This window comes from Thalassophryne amazonica, chromosome 22 (genome assembly GCF_902500255.1).
Source record: "Thalassophryne amazonica chromosome 22, fThaAma1.1, whole genome shotgun sequence".
NCBI lineage: Eukaryota > Metazoa > Chordata > Actinopteri > Batrachoidiformes > Batrachoididae > Thalassophryne > Thalassophryne amazonica.
Window position 1 is genome coordinate 25,222,706 of NC_047124.1, and position 24,833 is coordinate 25,247,538.

General features: G+C 41.0%; 1 long non-coding RNA gene across 1 annotated transcript; it reads left to right on the forward strand.

Moving 5' to 3' along the window:
* Positions 1-2,179: 2,179 nt before the first annotated feature.
* LOC117504340 lies at positions 2,180-23,874 on the forward strand. Its single transcript, XR_004558772.1, has 3 exons — positions 2,180-2,190; positions 3,122-3,130; positions 23,774-23,874. It is a non-coding gene; the product is annotated as an uncharacterized LOC117504340 (long non-coding RNA).
* Positions 23,875-24,833: the final 959 nt, after the last annotated feature.

The following is a 24,833-nucleotide window of genomic DNA, read 5'->3' on the forward strand; positions in this document are numbered from 1 at the left end:
GAAACTGAGAGGAAGTTATGATACAAACCTTAAAACCCGCTGTCCACATGCGCCCGGGTTAGGTTGCGGTTGGGTTCCTGGTAGAAAAAAATGCAAAATCGCTAACTCACGGGATAATCACCAACCCGCCACATCCCACCTACAAGCATACATGCACACCGGACAGTATCTGGACTATCGGGATAATCAGGAACAAAATTTTGGACTGTTCAATATTTCATTGCCAGCAGAATTAATCAGGAACCTAAACAGGTCATTGGTGAGCTTGCGGCAACTTAACTGGTCCAGCTGCAACGTCCCAGGAACCCTGCTACAAGCTGACACCATTAGATGTGTACCAAACACTGATGCAGATCTGTACCCGATCTGTTATCTTAAAGCTCATCGCGGCAGCACCACAAGTAGGTGCTGAAATTTCCTATCCTGTGACTAAATATCACCAGTGGCAAGGTCACTGCAATCTTCATCTCTGCTTCTTTTTGTGACTTTGGATGCTGTTTGCTTCCTGATTTGGATCTGGAGCCTAACTGGAAACTAATGGGAACATATGGACACTAGGCATAATCTCATCTTGATAAATGCAGCAGAGTCATCAAACAACTTTCAAGCAGCCAGGAAATATGGTGTGAAAGTGTGAGCCCAAAAAGACCATCTTAAAAATGTTAATTGCCAGAAATGTTTACTCTGGTCCGACATGCAGCAGTGTGTCAGTAGGTTATTGAAAAAAGAAATGAGATGCTACCCACAAAATGTGCTTTTATTAATATTTAATGCAAATTAGCATATTTTCATGACAAAAAGTGTATCTAATCTTCTGTTTTTCCAAAACGTTTTGTAAAAGGGAGCTTATCATCAGACAGCCATTTTCTGTAACCAGTATTTTTACACAGTTTCCACTGGTAGCTGACAGATTTGCACCAATTATTTGTGAGAACAGTTGTTGAAAACAACTTTAGTGAACTGTGATGTATGAACTGACATCAGCCATTGCATCCACGACCAGTTTTGTCAATATTGTTACTAATGAGCTTATGGGATGACTGATGTAAACAATGTTCAAGATGCTAAAGGATATCATATTGGCTAGCTGTGTCACATAATCTCATTTTGTGTAAGTTCTAACTTGACAAAGTACAAACTATTCTAAAATCAGCATAATAGTTTGAAGTTAGTTTTCAGACAACACTGTATAATACAAAATTGTTCAAGTTATTTAACTATTTGGCCATCAGTCTCAAGCTAACATCTCTAGCTTGTCAGTTTAGCTTGGCTAGCTGAGCTTCCCCGTGTGCAAATCTTGCACTCCAATATGCTTTTATATGTTTACACCAGGTTACATCATTTTTTTTTCCAAATTTCTAAATATTAATTGCAGTTGGAATATTAGATATTAGCTCCACATGGACAAGACATTAGCTTCAGTAAGTCCCCGCAAGAAATCACTACGACACCAAGCCTCAATCTTCACGTCTGTCCTGAATGTGAACACATTAAAAGACAACGGTCACCCCCATTGACAAGAGAGACTTTTTATTCTGTGCAATTCAGCTATGATGCTGTCAAGCACCAAGCAAACACTGTTATGTGCACAATCTCTCCATTCATAGCCACTGGAGCTTGTACAGTAAATCTTTCAGGGCTATCAGGGGTGTGTTGGTGGCTTCTGTCATTTGTCTCCTTCATGCACAGTCACTTAGTTTTTGAGGACAGCCTGCAAAAGACAGATTTATGATACTGTGTCCTTTTCCCCCATTTTTAACAATTGATTTATGAAACTAAACTCTTAAGCGGCATTCAGCGACTTGGAATTGTTCTATCATCCCCCAAGCTACCGAAAACGATCTGTCTAGGAAAATGTCAGTCTGTTCTACTCAATGAGGTAGACTACTGAGACAATTAATGTTGTTTAATATTTTCTATTTATTGAGTTCTTTTTTTATTTGAGATTCAATATTTAATGCTCGTAAACACTAAAAACATGTAAAAGTATAAAGCAGTAGATAGGGACATTAATTTTTGATTTTCTATACCCGCATACTCCTATCAAGGGTCACATGGGGGGTGGGGTTATCCCAGCAGTCACAGGGCGTGAGGCGGGCCACACTCTGGACAGTTCACCAATCTATTGCAGGGCCACAAACAGACAAACAAACAATCACACTTGCAGAATCACCTACGGTCAAATAAAAGGTTCCAGTTCAGCCAACCTGAATGTCTTTGGAGCTGTTCCTATGACTGTACTTTTCTGGACAGAGACCTGTAATGTTGTGCTTGGAACCTGCTGGAGCTACTCTTCCCATTTGAGGGTTCCAGCCCCTAGTGTTCCTAGTACCACTGGGACCACTTTGAACTTTACCTTCCACATCTGTTCCAATTGCTCCTTCAGCCTTTGGTACTTCTTGATTTTCTTGTGCTCCTTCTTTCGGATGTTGCTGTCAGCTAGGATTGCCACATCGATCACAACTGTGCTGTTTTTCCCCCTTGTTAGCCACCACTATGTCTGGTTGGTTGGCCAGCAGCTGCTTGTCTGTCTGGAATTTGAAGTCCCACGGGACCTTAGCCCTGTTGTTCTCAACCACCTTTGGTGGCATCTCACACCAGGACTTGGGGACTTCTAATCTGTATGCGGCACAGATGTTCCTGTACGTGCTTCCTGACACTTGGTTGTGCCTCTCAGTGTATGCTGTCCCAGCTTGCATCCTGCTACTATGTGCTGGACTGTCTCTGGGGCACATTTGCACAGCCTGTAACTTAGGTCCTGTTGGCTGTGGTAGACTCCTGCCTCTATGGATCTGGTGCTTAGGACTTGTTCTTGTGCTGCCATGAGCAGAGCCTCTATGCGGTCCTATAGGCTGTCCTTTTGTAGCTACTGGTAGGTCTTCTTGATGTCAGTCATTTCATCTATCTGTCGATAGTCCATCCCATGGAGGGGCTTGGTCTTCCATAATATCTTCTCCTCCTGTTCTTTTTCACTGTTTATCTTCAGCTGTCTGAGGCATTTTTGTAGAAGCTGATATCGGGGGACATCTTTCTGATGTATTCATGGATGCTCCTCGTATCATCATGGATTGTGGCTCTGACACTCACTTATCCTTGCCCTCCCTCCTTGCATTGCTTATAGAGCCTCAGGGTACTGGACTTTGGGTAGAAACCTCCATGCTTCACCTCCAGACTTGACATCAGTGGCGTCTACATCCTCCTGTGGCCAACTTATGATCCCAGCTGGGTATCTGATGACTGGTAGGGTGTATGATTAATGGCTCGGATCATATTTCTACCATTGAGTTGGCTTCTCTTACCTTCTGAGGTACTTGGCTGTTTCCTGACCTTCATGTAACATCATCATGATTCCCATTGGCTTGTGGGATTCACAGCTAGTTGCCAGGATAGGCATAACCAGGGGACAACTGAATAGGGTCAACTGTCCCCTGGTTGGTAAATTGCCAACGGACAACTCACCCCATTTTCCTACTTCTTAGGATAGTATGAAGCTTTCCAGCTTGCAAGTCCTGTTTTTCTTTTCTTTTCTTATGTAATTATCAACATTTATGTGTAACAATGTGATTTTGCACTTTGTCCCTTGAAGTGCGGAGTGCGGCAGAGGAAACACGATGCTAAGGGTTTGATAATAAGATGAAGTGCTCTCCCTCAGTCTACTTTGCATTTGTTTCTTGCTCCCTCTCAGTCATGTAATGTGAGTGCTGCCTGCACCTCCTTTTCCTTTACCCTCTGGCTCCCACTCATTTTGAGAAACTAGGGCATGAAAATAAGCCTCAGCTTTGCCAGGAGAATGCTAAATACAGGCCCTCTTTTCTTTGGCTCTGCCTCTTTAATCAACTTGCGCTTATCTCGGCCTTGCATCCCTTGTTTTACTCTTTTCAGAGTGTAATGGAGAAGAAATCTCTACACCACCAACATCTTCTCACCGAGCTCCGCCTCCTCCTCCTCCTCCTCCTCCTCCGTCTTCTTGCACGTCTTCATTCATTTACCTTTGTTTTTCTCTCACTCCTCATTCCTTTTCTCACCTTGCAGTGCTGGGCATTCATTATTTCCTGATTCTGTCCTTCCTTTGGCACTGTGCTTTGTATATTTTGCCTCTTTTAAATGTTTTTTCTTCCCACTCAATCTTTGGATTCGCACTGTAGCAGACGGCACAAAACCTGAAGTCAGATGGTCATACACAGGTTCAAAAAGTTGTCTGAACTCTTCCCCCGAGTACTGTTTGCTTGGGAACGACCTGCTTAGTGCAGCAGATAAGTGAGACAATCATGCAAATGGTGATAAAAGCATCAAATTCTGCAGAAATACTCCTTAGACACAACCGATTGGCCACTTGGCTTTTCAATCAGTGGTCAGGTAGGGGTCAGTTGAAGAATTACACAGAGGTCAAAATTAAAATATGCTCCAATCATATTGAAAAAATATTCCACATTATTTGCCTGATCATAAAGATTCCAAAAAGGTATAGTTTGGACTGTCTGTGACTGAATTCTATGGAGTTACGGGATAAAAACAGCAAGAATGGTGACAAACGTCAGTGTCATTTTGTACAGGGGTCAAAAGTTAAAGCTGCTCCAATTTTGGTAAAAAGTGATGCAAATTATTGGTTGAGCTAATAGGATTATAGGATTTTGGATTTTGAATAGGATGTTGTCATTATTATATACATATATGTATTAGGGGCCTCTTTGGGCCGCTAGAATCCTTCTCCTTATTCTCCCCTTTTCAGCACTCCTGTCCGTGACACACAAACACCCCTGACTTTGGGGCCGACCACATCTAGGCTTTGGAAAAGAAAGAAACTGACACTGTCAATTCAAGCTACACTAATTTCGACCACACCTGCTCCTCATTCACATCATGCGTCTGATAATATGATTTCCTGTAACAATCAAGACAAATCCACCAAGTGGAAGACAGTCCAAAGGCCTATTACTGTACTGTTCTTAATATTTCATTTTTTCTTTATTTTAAAAACATATCTTAAAAAAGGGGTTGTCATCTTATACACTCAACAAAAATATAAACACAACACTTTTGGTTTTGCTCCCATTTTGTATGAGATGAACACAAAGATCTAAAACTTTTTCCACATACACAATATCACCATTTCCCTCAAATATTGTTCACAAACCAGTCTAAATCTGTGATAGTGAGCACTTCTCCTTCATCCAACTTCATCCAACCAGCCTCACAACCGCAGACCACGTGTAACCACACCAGCCCAGGACCTCCACATCCAGCATGTTCACCTCCAAGATCGTCTGAGACCAGCCACTCAGACAGCTGCTGAAACAATCGGTTTGCATAACCAAAGAATTTCTGCATAAACTGTCAGAAACCGTCTCAGGGAAGCTCATCTGCATGCTCGTCGTCCTCATCGGGGTCTCGACCTGACTCCAGTTCGTCGTCGTAACCGACTTGAGTGGGCAAATGCTCACATTTGCTGGCGTTTGGCACATTGGAGAGGTGTTCTCTTCACGGATGAATCCCGGTTCACACTGTTCAGGGCAGATGGCAGACAGCGTGTGTGGCGTCGTGTGGGTGAGCGGTTTTCTGATGTCAATGTTGTGGATCGAGTGGCCCATGGTGGCGGTGGGGTTATGGTATGGGCAGGCGTCTGTTATGGACGAAGAACACAGGTGCATTTTATTGATGGCATTTTGAATGCACAGAGATACCATGACGAGATCCTGAGGCCCTTTGTTGTGCCATACATCCAAGAACATCACCTCATGTTGCAGCAGGATAATGCACGGCCCCATGTTGCAAGGATCTGTACACAATTCTTGGAAGCTGAAAATGTCCCAGTTCTTACATGGCCGGCATACTCACCGGACATGTCACCCATTGAGCATGTTTGGGATGCTCTGGACCGGCGTATATGACAGCGTGTACCAGTTCCTGCCAATATCCAGCAACTTCACACAGCCATTGAAGAGGAGTGGACCAACATTCCACAGGCCACAACTGACAACCTGATCAACTGACAAAGTGACAAGTGACAAAGTTTTTTTAATTCGGCACACAAAATATTCAAATAGAAAAAAATGAACAATTCCACAAACAAACACAGACAAAACTAGTGAGTCCGAAAGGGTGTGGGCTGAAGCAAAGCTTATTAGCGCCCACCCCTGCTAGTACAAGTCCAACAATTCTAATCAGTCATATTTACATAAATATAAATTCACTACTACATGTCGACACACAGACATACACATCAATATACTATTCACTTATAATTATATTTATATAGTACCAGATCATAAGAAAGTCGAATCAAGGCACTTTACACCAGTAAGGACTAACCTTACCAACCCCCAGAGCAAGCACTAGGCAACTGTGGTGAGGAAAAACTCCCTATAGGGAAGAAACCTCAAGCAGACCAGGCTCTTGGGGGTGACCCTCTGCTTGGGCTGTGCCACATATACCTATATACATACGTATATACTTTACAAACATAAATATATACATACATATACACAGTCACTTATATACATATACATATACACCTACCCATATCTATATATCTACATACGCATATACATACCCACACATTCAAATATACAATAAGTCCCACTTATAAATTGAACATTCCATATAAATCAAATTATATTTGCTTCTTTATGATACTTAGACATAATGTTCTTTTTGAGTAGTTTCTTAAATCTCACTAAGGTACTACTCATTCTAACCTCTGTTGAACATTTGTTCCATTTCCTCACCCCAACCACAGACACACAAAACCCTTTACATTTGTTCTTACTGGTGGTTTCATAAAATTGCACAACCTCTTAAACTATATCTGGATTCCCTCAATCGGAACAGACTCTGGACATGTCTCGGTAAGGCTTGGTTTTTCGCTCGAAATAAAGTTTGAATTGTAATGTAATCGACCAAATCAATGAATTTAATAAATTTAAAGACACAAATAGAGAATGAGTTGGTTCACGATATTGTTTATTGCAGATGATTCGTATGGCTCGTTTTTGCAAAAGGAATATTGGATTGGTATTTGATTTGTAAGTGTTTCCCCATGACTCAACACAATATGTCATATATGGTACCATCAGAGAATGATATAAAGTAAGTAAACCTTCTTGCGGCAGTAGGTCTTTGGCTTTATACAAAATGGCTATAGTTTTTGACAATTTTGATTTCACATAATTTATATGTGGTTTCCAGCTAAGTTTATTATCAATTATAACACCTAAAAATTTATTCTCTGTTACTAACTCAATTTCCTTATTGTTTATAGTTAAATTTTTACATTTGGGTGCCTGTTTATTTCCAAATATAATACATTTAGTTTTCCCAAGGTTGAGTGACAACTTATTAGCGTCAAACCAAACCTTAAATTTTTCCAGTTCTTTCTCCACTATGTCCAGAAGCTGTTCAAGATTTTCACCGCTACAGAACACAGTTGTATCATCCGCAAAAAGGACACATCTCAGTGAACTCGACACCCAACTTATATCATTTATATAGATTATAAACAACAAAGGACCCAGCACTGAGCCCTGCGGCACCCCACATGTGACATCCCTGAGTTCAGAATTTGTATTATTGAATTGAACATACTGAAATCTGCCTTGTAAATAACTAGCTATCCATTCATATGCCAGACCTCTGATTCCATATTTCTGCAGTTTACTTAATAGTATTCCATGGTTAATTGTGTCAAACGCTTTCTGTAAATAAAAAAAAACACCTATTGTGTATTGTTTATTATCAATTGCAGTTGCTATACTTTCCACAAAGTCCATCAAAGCATGTGATGTAGTTCGAGACCTTCTGAATCCATATTGTTCTTCACAAATTATGTTATGCTTCAGTAAATAATCATTTAATCTTTTAGCAAATATTTTTTCCAAAATTTTGGAAAATTGTGGCAGGAGTGATATAGGTCTATAATTAGAAAATGTGTGTTTGTCACCAGTTTTAAACAGAGGAATTACTTTGGCTATTTTCATTTGAGAAGGAAATTTACCAGTACTTAGTGACATATTGCAAATATAATTGAACGGTTTTACTATACAATCAATAACTTTTTTTAATAAAGCCATATCCAAATTATTAAAATCAGTCGATTTCTTACTTTTTGAACCATGAACCAGATCAAGTATTTCCCTTTCATGAGTACCACCAATGAACATTGAAACAGATTTGTTAAACGTTGAATTATTTACCCAGAAGTTATTAGTTGATGAGTCAATCTTACTGGCAAGAATTTTACCCACATTAACGAAGTATTCATTAAAGTGTTCAGCAATAGACTCGTCGTTATCAATCGTGATGTAGTTGTTACTCTGAAAAAATGAAGGATAATCTCTAGTTACTCTATTCTTTTTTACTATTTCATTTAATATGTTCCATGTGTTTTTGATGTTATTTCTATTTTTGACAAGTAACTCATTATAATATGTTTTTTTACTGAGTCTCATGATATTGATTAACTTATTCTTATATGTTTTATACTTACTTTCAGCTTCCTTAGTTCGTAGTTTTATGAATTGTTTATATAGTACGTTTTTCTTTTTACATGCCCTCTGAAGTCCCTTAGTTATCCATGGTTTGTTGCTATATTGATTTCTATATATTTTGTCAACAAATGGACAGTGTTTATTATACAAACTGGAAAAAATGGAGATGAAAGCATCATATGACCTGTCAACATCATCAACAAAAACATCTGACCAATTCTGACTTGATAAATCCTCCCTTAAATTATCAATTGTTTCAGGTGTTACTTTTCTACTCATGAATTTGATATTGCTTCGATACATACAACAACCCTCCAATGCAAAGACTGAGAAAACTGGCAAGTGATCACTGATATCACTGACCAGTAGTCCCCCACTAAGATTACCGGATATAACATTAGTTAAAATATTGTCAATGAGAGTTGTTGTATCCATAGTTATTCTGCTAGGATGAATGATGGTTGGAAACAGTCCTAAACAGTACAAGGTGTTTATAAATGAGGTAATTTGTGGATGATTGTGAGGGTTTAAAAAATCTATATTGAAATCTCCACAGACAAATAAATGCTTATTTCTGTTGATTTTGTTGTACATTCCTAAGATAATGTCTTCAAAGGTGTCAATATTTGTCCCAGGAGCTCTGTAAATGCAACTATGTTTTTGGAGTTTATAGATGTCATTTCTATGGTAACACATTCCATGATGATGTAAATGACATGTTGTTAATGAGTTTACAGTTATAATCTGACCTTACAAACAATGCAATGCCTCCGCCCCTTCTCGTCTGCCTATTAACCAGGAACAATTCATAACCATCAAGATATACCAGATCTTTATTATCCTCATTTAACCATGTTTCTGAAATTGCAATAACTGAAAAACGTTTTTTGGATGTTTTCAAACAATCATTAATAGTGGACAGATTACGAGAAAGACTTCTGCTGTTGAAATGTATAATTGAAAAATTTTCATCATTGATTTTATAATTTTTGAATTGTTCTGTAAAATATTTGCACTGTCTCACAATATTCTCACTGAAAAAGGTATCAGGATCATTTTCAGATTCGAAGGGGTGGTTAGCAGAGTTATTATAATTAAATGTATCTAGACAGAGCTCCTGGGCAGAAATAAACGGATCATTATCCTTAGTCATTATGTCTCTCTTGTCTCCGGGTGTAGATGATGTGGATGAGTGGGTTGCTCCAGTCTGCATCATGGTGCTGTGATGTGTTTGAGTCCTCATACCTATTGTTCATATTTGTCCAGCTCCTCGATGTTCCTTATTGCCATGACTTTTGCTTGTTCTTGTTGTGTGGGCCGCTGAAGAGGAGGTACTGCTGGCCCACCACCACCAGAGGGCACCCTGCCTGGAGTGCGGGCTCCAGGCACCAGAGGGCGCTGCCATCTCACAGGAGCAGCCGGGGTGACAGCTGTCACCTACGACAGCTGTTACCAATCATCTGATCCGCAGCGGTATATCTGCAAGACGTCATCTCCACTTCTTTGCCGAGATATCGCTCTACCAAGGAGGTAACGTTCTCAGCTGACTGTGTTTCTGACAGGAATATCTATTGCTTGTGTGTGTTGGACAGCAGATATTCTGTTTCTTTTTTCGACGAGAGGTGGAGGTGGTTTTCCCACCATACGTGTTGCTGGGTGCACACGCACCCACATCTAACTGTTTTTGTTCCTCGCCAGCAGTACCAGATCCGACAAGCGGAGGCAGTGGCCACCTGGGTGTTCGGGACTTGGCGGCTCCAGTATTCCCGGGGTTCAGTGGCAGAGGAAATCGTGTGGTTCCGGTTCTGCTTTGGACGGACGTCTCTTATCTTCGAGCCTGCCCACGTGACACATTTTTTGTGAATTGACTACTTGTCTACAATTGTTATTCGCCGTGTTGGTTGTGCTTCTTCACAACAGTAAAGTGTTGTTATTTGACTTCCTCCATTGTCCGTTCATTTGTGCCCCTGTTGTGGGTCCGTGTTCCTACACTTTCACAACAGTTCTGGTGATCCGTTCAGTTTGATGAATATTTTACAGTTTGAAGTCCATGTGTGCTGGATTTTTCCCTGTTTCTTTAAGAAGCGTGCTTTCCTGGCGATGTCGGCATTCCGTTTGGTAAGATGTTCATTGATGAATACGTTTGTCCCTTTCAGTTTTCTTCCTTGTTTAACAGTGCTGTTTTGTGTTTTCTGTTGATGAATCTCATGATGACGGTTCGTTTATCACCGTCATTTCTCCGGGGCAGCGGGTGGCACGCTTCAATGTTATTTAAATCCATTTCTATACTTTTAGATAGGAGGAAATCAGCAACCTGTTTTTCCACAGAGCTGACCTCCTGTTCACTGGGCTCCCCTCCGCGCGGCCTCGGTGTTTCCGCGCTAATGGATCCGCGGTGGCTGCACGAGGCCTCGGGGAAGCGGCACTCGTGACGCGCGGCTTTAATGACGCAGCGCGCGGCCTCAGTGAATTCACCACGTTGGGCGGGCCTCGGACGTTGTTGCTGTCCAGTCGCGGGGCTAAGTTGCCGGTTGAGGTGGTATTCCCACTGTCCGGGTTGGCAAACACAGGTGTGGCAGATGGCAACTACAAACACCACCTCTGAAAACTCAGGTACAAACTTTTTGCAGCTCGCTCTGACGACACGCAGCTCTGACTGACTGTGACTGACGCAGCGAACACAGAAGAACTCTATGCGAAGGAGATGTGTTGCACTGCATGAGGCAAATGGTGGTCACACCAGATACTGACTGGTATCCCCCCAATAAAACAAAACTGCACCTTTCAGAGTGGCCTTTTATTGTGGACAGTCTAAGGCACATCTGTGCACTAATCATGGTGTCTAATCAGCATCTTGATATGGCACACCTGTGAGGTGGGATGGATTATCTCAGCAAAAGAGAAGTGCTCACTATCACAGATTTAGACTGGTTTGTGAACAATATTTGAGGGAAATGGTGATATTGTGTATGTGGAAAAAGTTTTAGATCTTTGAGTTCATCTCATACAAAATGGGAGCAAAACCAAAAGTGTTGCGTTTATATTTTTGTTGAGTGCAGTTGTGGCCTGGACTTTTACGTTTCAGATATCCTCAGCAATAAGTGGCACCGTATGCCTATGAAAGCTCTGCACCTTTCTTGACACCTAGAAAATATTATGGACGTCAATAAATTTCCACTTCTGGTGCCAAATGGCACCCCTCTGCATTTTCACACCATAATCATTTATCAACACAACTTTTTCATCACTACAAGAACCAGAGTATAACACAAAAAATACAGTAAATCACAATTTGTTATGCTTCTCCCAGAAGTCCTTTAGGTTCCTGTTTCCATGTTGGAGTGACACATTCTCCCCTGACCACTGAGGTGGCAAGCATCTCTTGTTCCCAATCTGCAATTTTATTTCAGTAATAAAGATGCATTATTTTCACTGCTCAAACTGCACCAGGAGAAATTTATAAAGAGAGCAGCAGAATCACACCACATTGTACTGTGCTTTACTTTTCTTCCACATCAGACCAGGAAAAAACTGGAAGAGCACTAAAGGCAGGAAAATAAATACTTCTAAAATCTTTTCCAATATGAATAAGCTCAATAATGAGACTGAACACAGACATTCTAGTAGATGTTGGTTGCAAATACTCCAGGCACAGTAATCCAGCAGGTCCAGCACCACAACATAAATGCAAGAGGTCTGGCAGGTTCATAACAGATCTGCAACAATTTGGCCTTGAATCTATTTAGTGATTTGTAGTGTTTATAAATCTTATTTTCAGTCTTGCAGAGAGCTAGTGTGGCCATTGAAGAACTGAGCTGATGTGGTCCCATTTCCTATTGATTCTTGCGTCTGTCGAAGTCAGGTAAGGTTTTGGAACCACCTCACGGACTTCCTTTAGGTTCCAACTATTGATCACTCAGACAGACCTGTGGTCCATCCCTATCTCTTGAAAGTAACCATCTACTGAATCTACCATAGTAACGTGATATATGGCCATCCTGTTGGTGTGGTTCAGTCTTTGAGGTTCTTAGCAAAGAAGCACCGGCTTGCTGGGTCATGTTCTGAAAACACATAACATGTTGCAACTGATACTTCTTCATCTGTGCCTAATCTTTGTGTGAACCTTTGACATTAAATCAGTCCAGCAGCTCCCCCTTAAAGTCCAGGCACCAAAAATATCCAGCAATAATCCTCACACAGTGATTCGACTCCAGGTCACACACCCTTACAAGAATCTGAAGACTTGGACCTTCATCTTCCAGCAAAGATGTTGGCATTACCATAACCCAAGTCCAGTAACCTCATGAATGCACATGGTCTTCCCAAATATCTCTTGACCTCATAGGCTGAAGTCCCAGATAAATGTTACTGCTGAGGTAAGTTAACCTCTCAACCGGTTTGATATTTTCACCAGATACAGACTCCACTGATGGTTGGGTCCAAGCCTTCATTGAGAGCCTGGATCTTAGACTTCATCCAGGATACACATAAGTTTAGGTACTGTGACTCCTTACTCAGATTCTTGAGAGCTTTAACGAGGACATCCATAGATCCTATGAAGATCACAGCATTATCTCCAAAGACTGGGTCAGTTAATCATTTCTCACACCCAAAGGAACCCAGGTCCCTGAAGCCGTCAACCTTATCCAGCACCCAGTTCATGCAAGCAGCAGTGTCATGAGGGACCACAAAACAGCCATGATGAACCCCAAATTCACTAGCCAGATGTCAGTCTGCTTTTACAATGGACAGCACTTGTAGTACTAAGTATGGGCCGGTCATGGCCAGTAGACCAACCTGTGGAAAAAAAAAAGCCTATATCCATTTTTTAAGGCCCTGTTTCTGAAAACAGGTTCAAGAAATTATAAGTATAAACCTGAGTTCTGGGTTGAATAACTGAGCTGGCAAACTCACCCTACACCAAAAACTTGGTATGTATGAATGCCTTTAAGAACGTACTACTCAACCATTGCTCATTCTGTGCTGCTGACCTGGATGTTTACAGACGATGCATATGTGCATAGCCACATATTCTGCAGGTATTTCTATATTACAATGGCAGACTTTTCTAAAATGGTTCCTGATGTACAGAGCATTCGGAAAGTATTCACAGCGCTTCACTTTTTCCACATTTTGTTATGTTACAACCTTACTCCAAAATGGAATAATTTCATTTTTTTCCCTCAAAATTCTACTCACAACACCCCATAATGACAACATGAAAAAGTTTTTTGAAATTTTTGCAAATTTACTGAAAATACTGAAAAACATCCCCACAGCATGATGCTGCCACCACCATGCTTAACTGTAGGGATGGTGCCTGGTTTCCTCCAAACATGACACTTGGCATTCAAGATCAAACAGTTGTATCTTTATCTCATCAGACCAGAAAATTTTGCTTGTCATGGTCTCAGAGTCCTTCGGGTGCCTTTTGGCAAACTCCAGGTGGGCTGCCATGTACCTTTTACTAAGTGGCTCCTGTCTGGCCACTCTACCAGACAGGCCTGATTGGTGGGTTGCTGCAGAGATGGTTGTCCTTCTGGAAGGTTCTCCTCTCTCCACAGGGGAATGCTGGAGCTGTGACAGAGTGACCATCAGGTTCTTAGTCACCTCCCTGACTAAGACCCTTGTCCCCCGATTGCTCAGTTTAGACGGGCGGCCAGCTCTAGAAAGAGTCCTGGTGAATCTGAACTTCTTACATTTACAGATGATGGAGGCCACTGTGCTCATTGAGACTTTCAAAGCAGTAGAAATGTTTCTGGACCTTCCCCAGTTTTATGCCTTGAGACAATCCTGGTCTACAGACAATTCCTTTGACTTCATGCTTGGTTTTTGCTCTGACATGCACTGTCAGCTGAGAGATCTTATATGTAGAGAGGTGCGTGCCTTTCCAAATCATGTCCAATTATGATCAGTGGAGGCAGGATGCACCTGAGCTCAATTTTGAGCTTCATGGCTGTGAATACTGATGTACATGTGATTTCTTTTTTTTTTTATTTTGTTTTAATAAAGTTGCAAAATTCTCAAAAAAACGTTTTTCACATTGTCATATGGGGTACTGTGTGTTGAATTTTGAGGAAAATAATGAATTCCATCCATTTTGGAAGAAGGCTATAACATACAAAATGTGGACACAGTGAAGTGCTGTGTACACTTTGCAGATGCACCGTAGGTGGGTACAATACCATGGGTCATTGGACTCTGCATGTTATATGGCTGGGGGGGCCTGGCTGCCGGTTTGTTTGTCTTTTGGTTTCCTCCCAGGTGGCTTGCGTTTGGGACTGAGTGGCTGTGTTGCTGAGGCTGTCAGGACCTCACCCTGATCACCTGCGACTCGTCAGGACTCACAGCTGTGGTGCATCTGGATGGATTGGAACATGTTGGCATTTAAGACTGGAGTGCACAGTGTGTATTTGCCAGAGACTCGACCTTGTGACCAGACGGGTGAGATCGTCGTCTCGGGAGCCATCTCATCAACAGCGGATGCTGAGAACGTCCAGGTTTGATGCACAGTCTGTGAAAGAGGAGGAGGTGAGGTCTCACGCTCGTCAGCACACTTCCTGAGGTACGTTAGATTTTGTGACTAACAGTTATACAGTCAGTAAATGTGGTGTCCCTCACACCTTATTGTATTGAGCTGTTTGTTAGTCATGTATCAGCTTCCACTGCAGTGGAGTTTTGTGAACTGGATGTTCCATGCCTGCAGGTTGGGAAGCTGATCAGTAATCAAGCCAGGAAGTGTTTGCTGTTTGTACACCTTTAAGTGTTCTGTGTGTAGAGTGTGGACTCACATAATGGTTCCTTCTTTCACAGACTCGGTTGTTGCGGCCACCTGGGGGGTGTCGGCGGGGTCCTTGGGTCCGAAACAGCTTCTGGCTCCGGATCGTTAGCGCTGCTGGGAGCGCACCACGCCAGACCGCACCTTTTGTTATTATATTATCACTGTTATGTATTAAATTCAGTTAGCCTTTGAACCGTGCTCTGCTTATTTCATACTGGGTCCTTCAAACGCTGGTCGGTTCTCCGAGCTGCGTCCGACACATAACACTGCATCCACTTTCATTTGTCTCTGCATTATTGTTTGAAGATGTCCTTCAGTTAGGAGGCTCCAGATGCCTCATGGAATAGCGTAATGTAGTCCATTTCCAGACTATGGAAGTCATAGAACATCCGAATACCATTCACCTACTACTTCATGCCTACTAAGTTTACAGATACCCTATGGATTGTGATGTACTGCTTTTTGGCTACTATAATGAGTATATTTTGAGTTTTTGGATATAGCCTCAGGCCTTTCAGTTTCAAAACAGGTGATAACAATTGGTTACCTCAGGCTTGATTAAATTTAAACCAGAGGAAAGCGCATGCACAAGTAGTGGAGGGGAAATGTCCCCATCAGTATAATATGTAACAATTCACCATGGCAACAGAAGAAAAGGGCTAAATTTTTACAGTTTCTCGAAAATTAAGTTAGAAATATGAATGAATGTGTGTATGCAGAAGATGAGTATACATATTTATACACCAGCAGCAGCAAAAGAATGGTAGCTGGTGTGTCAAAATTAAAAAAAAGGAAAAAGAAATCACTGACCAAGCTGCATTTCACAGAAAAACACAGACACCTTCCTCTTCTACTTTTGGCTGCTTCTGTTAGGGGGTCACCACCACAGATCATCCATCTCCATCTCGCACCATCTTCTGCATCTTCCTCTGTCACTCCACCTACCTGCATGTGCTCCCGCAGTACATCCATAAACCTCCTCTTTGGCCTCCCTCTTCTACCTTGTGGTTATATATCTTATATGGGTTCCTCCTATGCACATGTCCAGACCATCTCAGTCTTCACTCTCCGACTCCAAACCATCCATCCTGTGCTGTCCCTCTGATATGCTCATTCCTATTCCTGTCCACCCTTGGCACTCCCAAAGAAAACCGCTACATCTTCAGCTGACACCTGTCTTTTTTTACTATGACCACCACCTCTAAGCTGTGTAACAGAGCTGACCTCACTATCTTTTTGTAAAATGCAGATATCCTTCTGTCACAAATCACTCCATCCTGCCTGCACTCTCTTCTTTACCTGACCCTTTTTTTCAACTCGTCATGTCGCCACGCTCATCATCATCATTATCTTCAACCACTTATCTGGGATCAGTTTGCGGAAATAAATAATGTTGTTTTTGTTGCTGTGACGCCACTCTGAACTTCTCACGCGGTGCTGTAATTAAATACAGCTACTGAGGATTGTTTTTCACCGGCGTGGTTCCACCTGAAGCCCGAGGCGTCAGCGCAGTTCCACCGGCGCGGCTTTACCGAGGCCCGAGGTGTCGGCACAGTTCCACCGGCGCGGCTTTACCGAGGCCCGAGGCGTCAGCACACATCCACCGGCGCGGCTCCACCTGAAGCATGAGGCGTCAGCGCAGTTCCACTGGCGCGGCTACACCTGAAGCCCGAGGTGTCAGCGCGCATCCACCGGTGCGGCTACACCTGAAGCCCGAGGCGTCAGCGCAGTTCCACCGGCGCGGCTTAACCGAGGCCCGAGGTGCCAGCGCGGAGTTATCTGACCATGGGTCCGAAGAAGGCACTAACGGCGGAGGAGGGAGACGATATCAAAAAGTCCCTGGACTTTTTGTCTGAGGAAATCTCTGTTGTTAAAATGCAGCAGAAATCCATTATGGAGCTGGTGGAAGAAGTGAAGGCTCTCCGGATCCAGAATGCCGAGAAAGACCAGCGTCTGGTGCACCTGGAGAACCGTGTTGCGGAGTTGGAACAGTACACAAGGATGAACAACGTTATTATTACAGGAATTCATATTAAACCTCGATCCTACGCACGGGCGGTGTCAGAAGACAGCGGAGGGGAGGCCAGTGAGCAGGAGGCCAGCTCAGTGGAACAACAGGTGGCTGACTTCCTGCAGTCTAAAGGTATTCAAATGGTCTGTAATAACATTGAAGCGTGCCACCCCCTGCCCAGGAGAGAGGATGGAGACAAGCGAGCAGTTATAATGAGGTTTGTCAACAGAAAACATAAAATGGCATTGTTAAAACAGGGACGGAAACTCAAAGGAACAAACGTATTCATCAGTGAACATCTGACCAAAAGAAACGCAGACATCGCCAGGAAAGCTCGTCTCTTAAAAAAGCAGACAAAAATTCAACAGACATGGACATCCAACTGCAAAACATTTATCAAATTAAATGGAACACCAGAACAAGCGAAGGTTATGGTAATCAGGAACATCGAGGATCTGGACAAATACGACCAATAAGGTATGAGGACACAAACACATCACAACACCATGACACAGACCAGAGGAACCTATTCATCTACTACATCATCTACATCTGGAGACAAGAAGGATATAACTCAAAGGATTGCTGATCATGGAAAACTAGAACTGAGAACATTTAAATACACAGACCACAATGTACTGGACTTGGAGCACGATATAGACCCGGACAATAATTTCTTCTCAAATATCAATGACAGTTGTTGCTATTATACAGATGAACAGTTTAATCGGATCATTAAAACGGATAACAAATTATCAATAATCCATTTCAACAGCAGAAGTCTATATGCAAACTTTAACAACATTAAAGAATATTTAAGTCAATTTAAAAAAATATTTAACATAATTGCTATATCAGAAACATGGATCAATGAAGATAAAGGAATGGATTTTGAACTGGATGGATATGAATTTAATTGTGTAAACAGAAAGAATAAGAGTGGAGGAGGAGTGGCTGTGTATGTGGATAAGAACATGGATCATAAAATAGTAGACAATATGACAACTGTGATCGATAACTTATTAGAATGTATAACTATTGAAATATATATAATAACTAATCAAAAAACTGTGTTCATTTGTGGTGACTTAAATATTGATCTGCTCAATCCAAATAACCATAAAATAACAGATGAATTTATCAATATAATGTACAGTATGAGTTTATATCCAAAAATCACCAGGCCAAGCAGAATTACATCCCATAGTGCCACCTTAATTGATAATATATTCAGCAATGATATTGAGAATAACACTGTGAGTGGATTATTAATCAATGACATTAGTGATCATCTACCAGTTTTCATCGTTTATAATAGAAACCATCGGCGGAATCAGCCAGAGGAGAAAATAAAATACAGGCGAGTGCGGACAGAGGAAAACATGAACACACTAAAGAAGGATTTACAGGAGCAAAACTGGGAAAAGGTATACAGTGAAAGTGATGCTGATAGTGCATATGAAACTTTTTTACAAATATTTACATCATTATATGACAAAAATTGTCCAATTAAACATGACTACAGAAAACAAAAAATCCAAGCTCGACCATGGATGACGAAAGGGTTACGAAATGCATGTAATAAGAAAAATACACTGTATAGAGAATTCATAAAACTAAAGACTAAAGAGGCAGAAAATAGATATAAGAAATACAAAAATAGATTAACTAATATTATATGGGTATGTAGGAAGGAATATTATAGTAACATATTATATAATAACAAAAACAATATTAAAGGAATATGGGATATATTAAATAGCATTATCAAAAATGGTAATAAAAAACAGAGTTACCCTCAGTATTTCATTGATAATAATGTCAAGAAGGAAAATAAGGATGAGGTAGTCAACGGTTTTAATAATTTTTTTGTAAATATTGGACCAAGCTTGGCAGAAAAAATTCCCAATTCCCAACCTGAGGATTGGGATAATAATCTCATAGAAAGAAATCCCTGTTCAATGTTCCTCACAGCAGTGGATGGAAAAGAAATTATAGACATTGTGAATAATTGTAAATATAAAACATCTACCGATTTAAATGAAATTGATATGGTGGTGGTAAAACAGGTCATTGAATGGATTGTAGAACCATTAACATACATCTGTAACTTATCATTTCAAACCAGTAAATTTCCCAATCAAATGAAAATAGCTAAGGTTGTGCCGCTGTATAAGACTGGGGATAGACACCACTTCACAAATTATAGACCTGTTTCTTTGCTTCCACAATTTTCCAAATTATTAGAAAAGTTATTCAATAATAGATTAGACAAATTCATAAATAAACATAAATTACTTACTGATAGTCAATATGGATTCAGAGCACATAGTTCAACATCACTTGCATTAATAGAATCAGTTGAGGAGATTACAAACGCCATAGACCACAAATTACATTCAGTTGAAATATTTATAGACCTTAAAAAGGCTTTTGATACAATCAATCATGACATATTAATCAGTAAACTTTAACAGTATGGGATTAGGGGGTTGGTGTTGCACTGGGTGAGAAGCTACTTAAGTAACAGAAAACAGTTTGTGAAGTTGGGGGAATATACATCATCATGCTTGGACAATGCTTGTGGCGTCCCACAGGGGTAAGTATTGGGTCCAAAACTGTTTCTAATTTATATAAATGATATTGTCAATGTTTCCAAAATATTAAAATTAGTATTATTTGCAGATGACACAAGCATTTTTTGTTCAGGGGGGGATTTGCAGGAGTTACTGAGGAGGATCAGTATAGAAATGGGAAAATTGAAAATATGGTTTGACAGAAACAAATTATCATTAAACTTAAGTAAAACAAAATACATGTTATTTGGCTATTGTAATACAGACATACAGGTTCAGTTACAAGTCGAGGGGGTAGATATTGAAAGGGTACATGAAAATAAGTTTCTGGGGGTGATAATAGATGATAAGATAAACTGGAAGACTCATATAAAACATATACAAAGTAAACTGTCAAGAAGCATTTCCGTTCTAAACAAAGCGAAACATATTCTGGACCACAACTCACTCCGCATTCTTTACTGCTTACTGGTTTTACCATATTTACAGTACTGTGCAGAGGTATGGGGTAATACTTATAAAGGTACAACACAATCACTATCAGTAATGCAGAAAAGAGCTATAAGAATTATTCATAATACTGGCTGTAGAGATCATACAAATCCACTATTTTTTCAATCCAAATTCTTAAAATTCACAGACTTGGTTCATTTTCAAACAGTACAAATTGTGTATAAAGCAATAAACAATTTACTTCCAGCAAATATTAAAAATATGTTTTTTAACAGATCAGGGGATTGCAGTCTGAGGGGGAAATTTAATTTAAAGCATCAGTGGGCACGAACAACATTAAAAGGTTTCTGTATTTCTGTCTGTGGGGTGAGGATGTGGAACAGATTGGGAGTGGGGCTCAAGCAATGTCCAAGCATGAACCAGTTCAAACAGCGGTACAAAAATATGTTTTTTTCTAGGTATAGAGAGGAGGAAGGGTAATGAGGGTTAGGGTGTTTTTTGCTTCGGCTTGTAAATATATAGTATTTTGTATGTAAGTAGGTATGTGTAGGTGTATATTTATGTTTGTGTATATATGTGTGTATATGTGTATGTATGTATATGTGTATGTATATATATGTATATGTGTGTGTATATGTGTGTATATATGTATATATATATGTGTACGTATGTTGATGGATATATGTGTATATATGTGTATATATATATATATATATATATATATATATATATATATATATATATATATATATATATATATATATATATATACGAGGTCTGTCAATAAAGCAACGGTCCTTTTTATTTTTTCAAAAACTATATGGATTTCATTCATATGTTTTTACGTCAGACATGCTTGAACCCTCGTGCGCATGCGTGAGTTTTTCCACGCCTGTCGGTGACGTCATTCGCCTGTGAGCACTCCTTGTGGGAGGAGTCGTCCAGCCCCTCGTCGGAATTCCTTTGTCTGAGAAGTTGCTGAGAGACTGGCGCGTTGTTTGATCAAAATTTTTTCTAAACCTGTGAGACACATCGAAGTGGACACGGTTCGAAAAATTAAGCTGGTTTTCAGTGAAAATCTTAACGGCTGATGAGAGATTTTGAGGTGATTCTGTCGCTTTAAGGACTTCCCACGGCGCGAGACGTCGCGCAGCGCTCTCAGCCGCCGTCGTCAGCCTGTTTCAAGCTGAAAACCTCCACATTTCAGGCTCTATTGATCCAGGACGTCGTGAGAAAACAGAGAAGTTTCAGAAGAAGTCGGTTTCAGCATTTTATCCGGATATTCCACTGTTAAAGGAGATTTTTTTTAATGAAAGACGTGCGGACGGGTCCGCGCGTCGGGACGCAGCCGACGCGCTGCGGCGGCACAGGAAAAACACCTCCGTGTTGATAACCATTTGTAAAATCCAGGCGGCTTTTGATGGCTTTCAGTGGAGTGAGTATATGAGAAATTGTTTAACAGCAGGACATGTTCCAACTTGTCCTTAAGGCTTTCAACAGAGGTGTTTTTCCTGTGGCGGAGCGTCACGTCGGCTGCGAGCCGACGCGCGGACCCGTCCGCACGTCTTTCATTAAAAAAATCTCCTTTAACAGTGGAATATCCGGATAAAATGCTGAAACCGACTTCTTCTGAAACTTCTCTGTTCTCTCACGACGTCCTGGATCAATAGAGCCTGAAATGTGAAGGTTTTCAGCTTGAACAGGCTGACGACGGCGGCTGAGAGCGCTGAGCGACGTCTCGCACCGTGGGAAGTCCTTAAAGCGACAGAATCACCTCAAAATCTCTCATCAGCCGTTAAAATTTTCACTGAAAACCAGCTTAATTTTTCAAACCGTGTCCACTTCGATGTGTCTCACAGGTTTAGAAAAAATTTGATCAAACAACACGCCAGTCTCTCAGCAACTTCTCAGACAAAGGAATTCCGACGAGGGGCTGGACGACTCCTCCCACAAGGAGTGCTCACAGGCGAATGACGTCACCGACAGGCGTGGAAAAACTCACGCATGCGCACGAGGGTTCAAGCATGTCTGACGTAAAAACATATGAATGAAATCCATATAGTTTTTGAAAAAAATAAAAAGGACCGTTACTTTATTGACAGCCCTCGTATATATATATATATATATATATTGATATTGGTTTAGGTGTGTAGGAATCTATGTGTATATGTGGCAAAGGGTATTACTGGTTGTGGGGAAGAAGGGGTAGGGATAAATAAGCTGATGCTTCACCCTACCCCTTTTCGGACATGTTGGGTACACAGTAGGAACTTTTTTGTTGTTGTCTTTACTGATCTATCTTGTAATTGTTGTTGTATCAAATGTTCGAAATAAATAGTTTTCATTCATTCATTCATTCATTCATACATCTCTCCACAGTCTCACAGTCCCTCTCTTTGAAACACATGCACTCCATCTTGCTCTGACTGACTTTCTTTCTCCTTCTCGTCAAAGAATATCTACACCTCTCCAGGCTAGATTCGACCTGCTCTCTACGCTCACTACAGATCACAATGTCATCTGCAAAGATCAGAGTCGATAGATCTGTCTGACCTCGTCCATCAACCTATTCATCACTACCGCAAACAAGAAAGACTCGGAGCTGATCCTTGATGTAATCCCATCTCCACCTTGAATGCATCTGTCATTTCTACTGCACTGTTGTCACATTGTCCTTATAAATGTCATACCCCACCCTCACAAGCTCTGCCACTCCAGACTTCCTCAAACAATACCACAACTCTTCCCTTAGAAACCTGTCAAAAACTTTCCCTAAATCCACAAACACATAGTGCAACTTTTTCTGGCCTTCTTTATACTTCTCTGCCAGTGCTGTCAGCACAAATATTGCATCTGCAGTGCTCTCTCGCTCAGCATGAAACTTGTATTTGTGTGTCAACAATACACTGTGTGTGTGTGTGTGTGGGGGGGGGGGGGGGGGGGGGGGTTGGGGGTTACAGACACAGCACCCAGCACACACACAGAGTTGAGATGTCAATCTATGCGGTTTGCCCATATTTTAGACTACAGTAATTTTTCAGCCACTATGGCGTATGACAATATGTATACGGTGAAATGAAAATTTCAAAGTCGTGTTTTAGTTGTTTTTTTGTTTTTTTTTTTCGATAGAAACGTTCCATTTTGTTTTGATGTCAGTGATCTGGTCTATAAATTAGGACAGTTTCTATGTCTGTGCCTTTGGAAACCTTTTTTCACTGTTTAAAACAGCACCAGACCAGAGGTTTATTTTATGTTTTTAATGCTATCAGTGCATCAACTGTGCATGGATTAACTTCTCTTACTATGAGCAATAAAACAGCCCCCTTAATGTTTCCATGCAGGTAAAATACATAGCAATTTTCTTTTTCTTTTTAACTTGTTTTAATAACTGTCACTGGTAAAGCTTAAATTTGGGAGTTCATTCATTTACTGACATTCACACACTTTTCAGCTTTAACGCTCATTAAAGGAGCTCTGACAGGTTTAAAACAGTCTAAAAATCATTGATTCATGATGTTTTTGTCCAGATTTTAATGTTCAATGGGCAAATTTAAAAATGAGATGGTTTTAGATTCAATAAGATCATGATTAAAGGGGTCATATTGTGATAAATCATATTTTCATGTTTGATATTTAATCCGATTTTGAAATACTTTCACATTTTTTCACATTTTTTTTTTTAGTCTCAGTATTTCAAAACCGACTGCTTTGTTAACAGTTTATCACTTGATCTTTGTTCATTTTATCTCAATAATATGAAATACTATTGTGAAATGCATTTGTTCTAACTGTTCATGTCCTTTCATTGATCTCATTCCAATTACATCCATCCATCCATTTTCTTCCGCTTTATCCGGAGTCGAGTCACGGGGGCAGCAGCTCAAGCAAAGCCACCCAGACCTCCCAATCCACACACACCTCCCCCAGCTCCTCCGGGGGAACCCCAAGTCGTTCCCAAGCCAGCCGAGAGATGTAGTCTCTCCAGCATGTCCTGGGTCTTCCCCGGGGCCTCCTCCCAGTGGGACGTGCCCGGAACACCTCTCCAGCGAGGCGTCCAGGGGCATCCGGAAAAGATGCTCGAGCCACCTCAACTGAGTCCTTTCGACGTGGAGGAGCAGCGGCTCGACTCCGAGCTCCTCCCGAGTGACCGAGCTCCTCACCCTATCTCTAAGGGAGCGCCCAGGGTGCCCCGAGGGACACGGTCGAACGCCTTCTCCAGATCCACAAAACACATGTGGACTGGTTGGGCAAACTCCCATGAACCCTCGAGCACCCGATGGAGCGTGTAGAGCTGGTCCAGTGTGCCGCGACCAGGATGAAAACCACACTGCTCCTCCTGAATCCGAGGTTCGACCATCGGTCGAATTCTCCTCTCCAGTACTGTGGAATAGACCTATCTCATTCCAATTAATAATTGTATTAATAAATGCAGAATATGGTTTTTATTTTGAGATTAATGTAACATATAACAACATGTAATAACATCATATATAACATACGAGGTCTGTTAGAAAAGTATCCAACCTTTT